The sequence below is a fragment of the Dendrobium catenatum genome, unplaced genomic scaffold, assembly GCF_001605985.2.
Source record: "Dendrobium catenatum unplaced genomic scaffold, ASM160598v2 fragScaff_scaffold_1674, whole genome shotgun sequence".
In the NCBI taxonomy this organism is placed as follows: domain Eukaryota; kingdom Viridiplantae; phylum Streptophyta; class Magnoliopsida; order Asparagales; family Orchidaceae; genus Dendrobium; species Dendrobium catenatum.
Genome location: NW_021320136.1, coordinates 8,236 through 18,160, shown reverse-complemented (window position 1 = coordinate 18,160; position 9,925 = coordinate 8,236). Strand labels below are relative to the sequence as shown.

Below are 9,925 nucleotides of genomic sequence, written 5' to 3'. Positions count from 1 at the left end.
AGATACAGAACTCCGCCACCACCTGTTGAGAAAACAGGATACAAAAAACGTTCTCGACCTCCGTCAGAGAAACAAAATGTTAGAATGCATCCAAAAGCTTCCTTCTATTATTCAAGGTGCCCTTTTAATAGCAACCGAGAAAACGAATCAGTAAATACAATTCAAATATAGCTACATAAGTGGCAACACTAAAAGATATAAAAGAAACAGAGTAATTACAAGCAAACAAACGAAATTGTATCAGGGGACGTAGAAGACACTCCAGTGTCATTCTTCCGGGGTAGGAGAAGCGTCTAAGTCATAGTGAGGCGTTAAGTCGGCGACATTGAAAGTAGCAGAGATCTGGTAGTCGCCAGGGAGATCAATTTGATATGCGTTGTTATTACTCTTTTTAATCACGCGAAAAGGACCATCAGCCTTTGGTTTGAGCTTAGAAAAAGCTCTCGTAGAAAAGCACAAACTCGCTAGACAACAAATAGTGAATCCAATGCTATAAGGCTCGAACAATTGCGTAGAACTCCTTGTCATACATGGAGTACTTTCGCCTTGCGTCACTTAATTTTTCACTGAAATAAGCTACCAGATGGCCCCCCTTGAGTCAGGACTGCACCGATGCCAACATTTGATGCATCACATTCAACTTCAAAAGCTTGATGGAAGTTAGGCAATGCTAATGTGGGGGTCGACGATAGCAGCTGTTTCAAATCATCAAAACTCACTTGTGCATCTAGGTTCCATTCAAACTGATTGGCTCTGAGAATTTCCGTCATCGGAGCAGCAATTGTGCTTAAATTTCCGAATGAACCTTCTGTAGAATGATGCAAGTCCGTGAAAACGATGGATATCTGTGAACGATTGAGGAACGGGCCAACCACGAACTGCCTCCACTTTGGTAAAATCCACCTTCAATCCTTTGGCAGGGAGCTGGTATCCTCAAAACGATATCTGTGGAATAGCTAATTGACATTTCTCCACGTTAACAAACAGCTGTTGCTCCCGGAAGAGTTCAAGGATACGCCGTAGGTGGATGCGATGCTCCTGAATATCAGAGCTATACACAAGAACATCATCAAAGTATGCTATCACAAATTTAATCAGAAATGGTTGCAGGATATGATTCATTAATCGCATGAATGTGCTCGGTGTGTTGGTTAAGCCGAATGGCATGACCAACCATTCGTATAATCCGTCGTGTGTTTTAAATGCAGTTTTCCACTCATCTCCCGGCATCATCCGTATTTGGTGGTAACCACTGCGTAAATCCAATTTCGAAAAGATGGTAGCACATTGTAGCTGGTCGAAGATGTCATCTATGCGAGGGATAGGGAACCTGTATTTGACGGTAATTTTATTGACGGCCCTACTATCTATACACATTCTGTAAGTTCCATCTCGTTTTGGAATCAACAAAGCGGGCACAGCACAGGGGCTGACACTATGCCTTACAAAACCTTTGCTTAACAACTCCTCCACTTGTCGTTTGAGCTCAGCTTGTTCATCAGGATGAAGTCTGTAAGCAGGGCGATTAGGAATGACAGAGCCAGGAACAAATTCAATAGCATGTTGAATCTGCATTTCCGGAGGAAATCTGGCCGGGAGAACACATGACAGGACGTCTGGATACTTATTCAGGATGTCCTGTACCAGTTTGGACTCACTGGACTGAACTTCATTGGCCACCAGTACCAGCAATACTAACCCAATTCTAGCCTCCCGGAAAGCTTCCAAGAATAAAGATCGAGTTAATAGTTGAGGATTTGCTTTGACCGCGGGAGCATCTTGTAGGGGAACTAAGACAATCTGTTGGTTCTGATGCTTGAATGAATAGGTATTTGATTCTCCATCATGAACAGTCTTCTTATCAAACTGCCAAGGGCGGCCTAACAGAAGATGGAAAGCATCCATCGGTACTACATCACGCCATACCTGTTCCGCATAAGCACCAATGGAGAAATTCACAAGACAGCGCTTCGATACCTGGACTTCGTTCTCTTTCCTAATCCAAGATAATGCATAAGGTTTGGGATGGTCGACCGTGGGCAGCTCAAGCTTGCTGACCATGGTTGAGGATACCACATTCCCACAACTCCCGCTGTCAATAATCATCTGACATACCTTTCCTCCAACCGTGCACCGGGTTTGAAAGATGCTGTGACGCTGACCAGAACTACCCTTGTGGGAACTAAGCAGCCTTCTAAGAACAAGCAAACTTCCCTCATCAGATGGAATCACCATGGTTTATGTCATCTGATTGTTTTCTAATTCAGGCTCCATCATCTCTTCTTATTCAGCATCAACTTCCTCTATCAAGGTAACAACCCTACGATTTGGGCATCCTGAAACAATGTGGCCAAATCCCTGGCACTTGAAGCACTTTCTTGGAGGTGCTCCACTAGTCCCCTGTAACTTCACTGTTCCCGTACAAGGTCTAGTGTTCTCCTTGTTCCAAAAAGTTATCCCCGTAGTTTTTCCTTCAGTTTTCTTGACTTGATTTCGATCAATTCCTTCCTCTTGAACCGGATTTTTTAGTTCGAGACCACCTATTGGATCGTTGTTGTTTTTCCACTTTAAAAGACAGATCAAATACATCTTGTAGCGTCCAATATGGTTGCAACTGGACCACATGGGCAATCGATGGCTGCAATCCTTCTAAGAACCGGGCAATGGTATTTTCTTCAGGTTCAGCCAATTCACACTAGAGGGACAACTGTTCAAACTCAGCAATGTACTCTTCAACAGTGAGTTGATTTTGTTGTAAGCGGTGAAGTTTCAAGAACAAATCCTGACGATATCGTTCCGGTAAATACTTCTGCTTGAGTTCCTTCTTCATCTTAACCCATGTCACGATCTTGCTTTTGCCTTCCCTGTCTAGATTTCGTTTCAAGTTTTCCCACCACGGGGATGCATTTTTCTTTAACTTGATGGCGACAAGCTTGACCACTCGATCAGGAGGAATTTCTTTAAAATCGACAATTCTGTCTACAGTGTGCAGCCAATTCACAAACTCATCCGGATCCAGTCTACCATCGAATTCAGGTAACTCCACCTTGACTCCACTGTCATCACGCGGACGTCTCGTGCGACCTGGCACATTTCGTCTTTCCTCATCTTCACTATGAAGATCTTTATGAAAAGGGTTGACCTCCTCTTCCCCTTCTTGCACGTCCTCTGTTTCTTGATGCTCAAATCTTGCAAGTCTTTGCTGCAGCTGCTGGATTTCCCGCTGTAAATCCTCAATGATTACGTCTCTCGTCGGTCTTTGCGGATTCCTTCGAGGCGGCATCTTCGCCGGCTCTGATACCAAATGACACCTTTCAAGAACATAGTATCCAGACTAGGGATTACCTGAGCCTCGCCGAACTCAAGACTCTGGATAATCACCACCTAGTCGACGTTCTTCACCTGTCGGAGATTGATCACCACCGGCTTGGGCTAACCGGATACAAAACTCCGCCACCACCTGTTGAGAAAACAGGATACAGAAAACGTTCTCGACCTCCGTCAGAGAAACAAAATGTTAGAATGCATCCAAATGCTTCCTTCTATTATTCCAGGTGCCCTTTTAATAGCAACCGGGAAAACGAATCAGCAAATACAATTCAAATATAGCTACATAAGTGGCAACACTAAAAAGCTATAAAAGAAACAAAGTAATTACAAGCAAACAAACGAAATTGTATCAGGGGACGCAGAAGACACTCCGGTGTCATTTGAAAGACGCCAAAATTTTGCTCGACTTCCGAACGAAGACGGAATTCCGCTCGACTTCTGAACGACAACGGAATTATGCTCGATCTCCATGTGACGCCGAAACTCTGCCCGACATTGTAATTGAATTTCAATTTAGAAAGTGTTTCATTGTATTCTGATCGTCTTGATTTTTACGGACGAGTTAGCCTCTTGTTTCTCAAGCAAACACTAGTGAAACTTTTTCAACTGGGTTTGGCCCCTTGTTTTTCTCCCTTTCCAGGGTTTCCACGTAAAAATCCTGGTGTTTCTATTTCTCTCCAATTTGTGTGCTGAATATCCGTACAACGCTGAGACAGAAATTTTCTACCTCCATCACCGCGTATATTCTAGTCTGCAACAATAATATAACAACGAAACATTAAAACTAACTTCATTTTTTAGTGTTATTATTGAGTTAATGAACTAAACTAATTATAGAAACCAATCATTTTTCTATAATTGATAGATACTTTCCCTGTTTTCTTGTTAAAATGCTATAAATAATGGCCTGAAGTTAAAGAAATTCAAAATTATTCACTTTTTTTTTTTTCTTCCCAGTGCCACATAGAAAAAGGAGCAATGACATATGCTGAATCCTCTAACATTCATTCTCAAGAAGAAGTTGCTGGCCAGCCTGTTCGAATTTTTCATTTAATTGTTTTGGTAGATTAGTTCATAACCCACATGCTAACGCCTTCCTCTGAACTTGTACGAATGAGCTTTTAACATATGAGACGGATAAACCATAGGCTGAACCAAAACAAGCACATTAATACTGTAAATGCGACATAAATTATGAATTACAAGATGAGAATTACGATTCCCAACTCCTCAAACATTCCAAATTTAAGTATTAAACTTTAATAACATTTTTTGAAGAAGAAAGGGATCTAGTAACTCTAACTTCACTGGAAATCTATCTGCTTAGATGCCTTAATTTTTTTTCCTATTTTTCCTTTTAACCGAAGACCAAATACCATCATCATTAAAACAATTTTTAAGTAAAACCTTACCAAAAATATCCAGATCATTCCACATATATAGCTCTTCATAAGATTTAATTTCCTCCTCCTCCCACTGCTCAGGAGAATTACGAGGATGGAGCTACACTCTCAGAGTCTCCATCCGAATGGTGACATTCACTGTTAACTTTCCCATCATCACCAAATTCTCAAACATGAAACTTAGAATCATTGTTAGAAGCAAAACTCATAGGTAAAAATATGGCAGGAATAATATTAGAAACATTTAAGGATAAAGAAGCATCTGATAACAATATTACCACAAATATCATAAACCATGATATTAGACGGAGAACTAACAGTTTTAGGAAGAGAGGGATAAGCATCAATGCGGTTGATAGAAGGAATTAGAGGATTATGAGAAGTATCATTAATCTCTGTTGGTTCACCCGCCTTAGGATCCTCATTAGGCTTATGAATTTGTTGTTTCCTAAGATTAGGATTAAATTGATAACAATCATTTTTTATGTGACCCAAAATTTTAAAATGATAAAAAATGCAGGGAATTCGTTCATAACCTCTTTGTGAACATAAGCATAATTTTTCGGCCCTAATTAACAACAAGGAATTTAGGTATTGCATAGTGATATCAAGTTCAACCAAAACTCTCACCATTGATAGTCTGGATCTCATTGTTGTAGTGTTTATCAACTTGTATTGGACGTTCAAAAAGACTATTCAATCCATGTAATATCCTCGGCTAAAAAAAAAAAAGAAAGCAGATGAAGCTTGGCAAAAGAAATCCTGATAGGCATAATAGAGGATTAAAAAAAGATATAAAAAAAGGTGATCATTTAATGAGTTTCGTAAATAAATTGCAAACATAATACAATATGTGACCAAAAACATGATTATAATCCAAATCTTTCTCATGTATTATCAAAATGTATCTCAGAATAAGCAGGGCAACAAAAGAAACATCCTAAAAGCTTGAGATTGAAAAAAATTGTCAAATAAGTTTAAGTTTAGGAATTCTAATCAAAATTTAACCTACGAGGGAAAATTGCAAAGGTTCAACTAAAGTAATTGTTGGGGATGATATATATTGTACAGTACAATTACTTTATATATAATAATTTTAAAAAACTCATCGATTATATAAAATGATTTGGCTAAATTGTTAAAATTTAGAGTATATTGCATTGTATGATTGACATCCATCGTACTCTATGATCTATTATTTATAATTTATTTTAAATAATCTTCTTTTGAACAATTTTATTTTTACTTGAAATAAATTTCAGCATGAACTTCATTAACATGACTAGCTAGGTTGCACCTTTTTTTTTTCCTTGAGATAGAGAGTTGGTATAGAGTTCAATCATTTTCAAAATATGCATGTGCCAACTTGCTAAAAATAAAGAAAGATTCCGGCCATTAAGTTGAATAAAAATAAAGAAAGATTCCGGCCATTAAGTTGACAAATATATTTTTATTCAATGAATCTTTTTTACTCGAAGTATTGCTGGTTAACCTGGGTTTTTATTTTGAGATCGGGATGGCTATTTTTCTTTTGGAGTTCAAGTTTCTGGGTAAGTATCTTGAGATCGGGATGGTTGTTATTCAGTTGATTTTCAAGGTTTGGTTGTTCAGCTATCACAGTATGTTATGTTGCAAAATGGGCTTTAACTTCAAAATTTGGTATCCTATACAATTGTTGTTCATGACTGATAGTTTTTTGGGAGTCTCCCTTGCAGGCTACATTTCATTAAAAGCCTATTTACGTGCAACAATTAAACTACTTGATCAAGTGGGCATATTGAACAACTGCAAGGTACTCTTTATTTCTAGTTTTTTTGTTTTTCTCTGTTGTTTTCTTCACTTTTGCAGGAAGATGGTGCTGAATGCTGATTTAAGGATCTTCCTTTTTTTGGTGCTGTCTACTTACAGCCCGAGATTTTTCCTTTATTATTTTTGTAATCTTAGATCAAGGAACCACCGGCTCTTAGGTTTTATTTCTTTTAATCTTGTAGCTCTTTTGAGCAATAGAGGGCTGGAGGTTCCTTTTAAGGACTTTGTAACCGCTTTTTTGGATATTAACACGTAGGCCCCTCCGTGGGTTTTAATTAAAAAAAAAAAAGTATTGAGTATAAAGAACTTTTAGCAATTTTTTTTTTTTAGTTATAAAATAAAGTTCATGCATCTAAGAAAAAAAAAGGTTCTTATTGCATAATATCGTGGAAGTCTCAATTCCTATGGTTCAAAAATATAAATTTTTATGGATTCAACTTGAGAATCATAATTATTTTTTCTTTCAATAAACTAACGAAGTCGAAATTCAATATATATAAGATTAGTCTTCAACCAGAAAGATTGAATGGTTGAAGGGCCAAAGAATGGTGGTTTTTGGTTTTCATCATAATTACTTGTATGAAAGTTTCGATAAATGTTATTTCTTTATAAAGGAAAAGAAAAAGAAAAGGATTGACGAGCTTAAGGAAGTGATAAAGAAGCAGCTCAGAGACGCAAGTGATCAACTTGAATCTTTAGAAATGATAGATGCAATTCATCATCTGGGAGTGGCCTATCATTTTGAATTTGAGATCAACGATGCTTTGAAGAAAATACATAGAGATGGCTTCGAAGAGAATAAAGATCTACACACTATAGCGCTGGGATTTCGACTACTGAGGCAGCAACGATTTCCAATATAAGCTGGTACTAAATTATCCTTCAGCCTACATTTTATGTTAAAAAAATATTTTATGAAAACCTTTAAAATAATTATATGTAAAGTATGATATCAAATCATAATGTTTAAAAAAAGTAGCTACTCATAGCTCAATTTTTTACTACCATTTTATCCTTATTTTCATAATAAATGACAAAAAAATAGTGATGAAATACGTGAACTTTAATATAGGTACAGAAATATATTTGGCAGTTTGGGATCACTTTCTGATCTGTTTTGTTTTTTAATTATTTATTTTTGTTCTATTTTGTTCTTATTTTGATACAAAATAAAAATTATTTTGTCTTATTAAATACTTCACAAGAGGTCAGCGACACTGGTTCTAGGTTGTTTTCTTTAAAAAAAATTAATCCAAGCACACCTTCAGAAAATTCACAATCTATTTATTTCTTTGAAAAATAGACATATTCAACAAGTTTATAAAGAAAGGAGATTTCAAGGAAAGCTTGAAGCATGATAGAAAAGGGTTCTTAAGCCTCTATGAAGCTGACCATCTTGGAACACAAAATGAGAAAATATTAGAAAAAGCTGTACAATTTGCAAGAACTTAACTCAAATTGATGTTATGCAATATTATATGGACCAAAATTTTGCAGCAATAACTTCAAGAGCTTTAGAAAAACAAAGGTTTAGAAGATCTAAAAGACTAGAAGCAAGAGAATACATATCAATTTATGAAGAAGAAAAAAATAGAAGTGTACTTCTATTAGAGTTTGTAAAATTGGACTTCCATTTAGTGCAATCGATTCATTTGGAAGAATTTTTACACATAACCTTGTAAGTTTAGTTTACTTGAAAATTCTTTTTTATGCATTCTTTTTGTGTGTGTATGTCCGCACAGTGAAATAAACTGAAAATGATTTGTTATGATCATATAGATGGAAGAATTCAATGGCTCTTTCTGAAAACCTACCATTTGATCGAGATAGATTGGTTGAGTTACATTTTTGGATGACAGGCACATACTTTGAACCAAGTTATTCTCGTGCAAGAATAATGGTCACGAAATTAATTGTATTAACATCAATACTTGATGATATTTACGATCAATATGGAACACTTGAAGATCTTGAATTGCTTACTGAGAAAATTGAAAGGTAATAATAATCAATCTAATATTAGTTAGTCTTAATTAATGACCAATATGATGTAATTTATATTTATTGTGAAAAATTATATCTGCCAACATAGATGGGAACTACTAAGAGTTGATCAGTTACAGAAATATTTGCAATACTTTTGCACGTCTCTGTATAAAACATTCAAAGATTTCGATGACGAGCTGTCATTTGAGCAAAATTCATTTCGCGTGCGATTCCTTGAAAAGAAGGTATGGCCTTATAGCATTTATATGTATAATCACATTTCAATTAAAAAGTTTAGATAGCTAATGCCAATTTTATATGTCCATTGCTATTTATTGTCCTGTATATAATTTCTCTAAAAAGTTACCAAGTAATGAAATATTGCAAAAAACTTTATTTCAACTACATTCTCATGTAAAAATATTTTTAAATAGTTAATTAATTATAGTAATAAATTAAAACTATTTCCCATTAAGAAAATAAAATTATTATTTTAATTTTTACCTTTTTTAACAAAAAATTATTTCTTATCCTATATCTAACACTACAGGAAAAACGTCAAATACCGGCGGTTTTTTCCGGCAGTTAGGAAGGCAAAACCGGCGGTTTTAAATTTTACCGGCGGTTTTTCGGCAGTTTTTGAACCGCCAGTAATATTGGCGTAGGAAACTTTTACCGGCGGCTTATTACCTGTGGTTCTTTTAGCCGGCGGTTCTCCGGCGGCGGATGCCGCCGGTGACTACCGGAATTGTAACCGGCGGTTCTCTCTCCTTCGGCGTTAGCCGCCGGTTATATTACGGACGGCGGTAACCGGCGTGCACTTTACCGACGGTAGGCCGGCGGTTAAAGAGGCGTAGTGTGTCGCTTAAACCGTCAGCTACCGTCGGTACACTACGGGTTATTTTACGACGGCGCTCTGGCGGTCAAGGCCGCGATAGGTAGCGACGGCATTATAGCGCGTGTTTTAATCGGATATAAACACGACAGGTCGTCCGCGGTTAGGTTAACCGGCCGGTATATCGTGGTGTATATATAATCTTTGATGGCCATATGTTAATGTCGTCGGTCAGAAGTTACGGCGCCAAACCGCTGGGTTTGCCTGCGGTAAACCTGTAGCAATCTGAAAAAAATATTGATCAGGCAATTCCTCTATTTGAGGGAGGTTCACCTAAATTCTAAACCTGCAGAAATAGCATAGATATAAATCCTATTTGGGCATACACGCCGTATATTTCATACAATTAATATACCATAACACATTAAATAAACAAGTTTAGCAATCAACATTAAGAAGTTCTAAATAAGTTCATCAAACATAAAATAAGTTCACCAAGTTCTAAAATTCAATAAGGTTACAATCAAAGTTTTAATACAATCATCACATAAAAAAGATCTAA

At 36.7% G+C, this 9,925-nt stretch overlaps 1 pseudogene; it reads left to right on the top strand.

The window, feature by feature from the left end:
* Positions 1-4,308: 4,308 nt before the first annotated feature.
* Positions 4,309-9,310, top strand: LOC110093953 (annotated as a pseudogene).
* Positions 9,311-9,925: the final 615 nt, after the last annotated feature.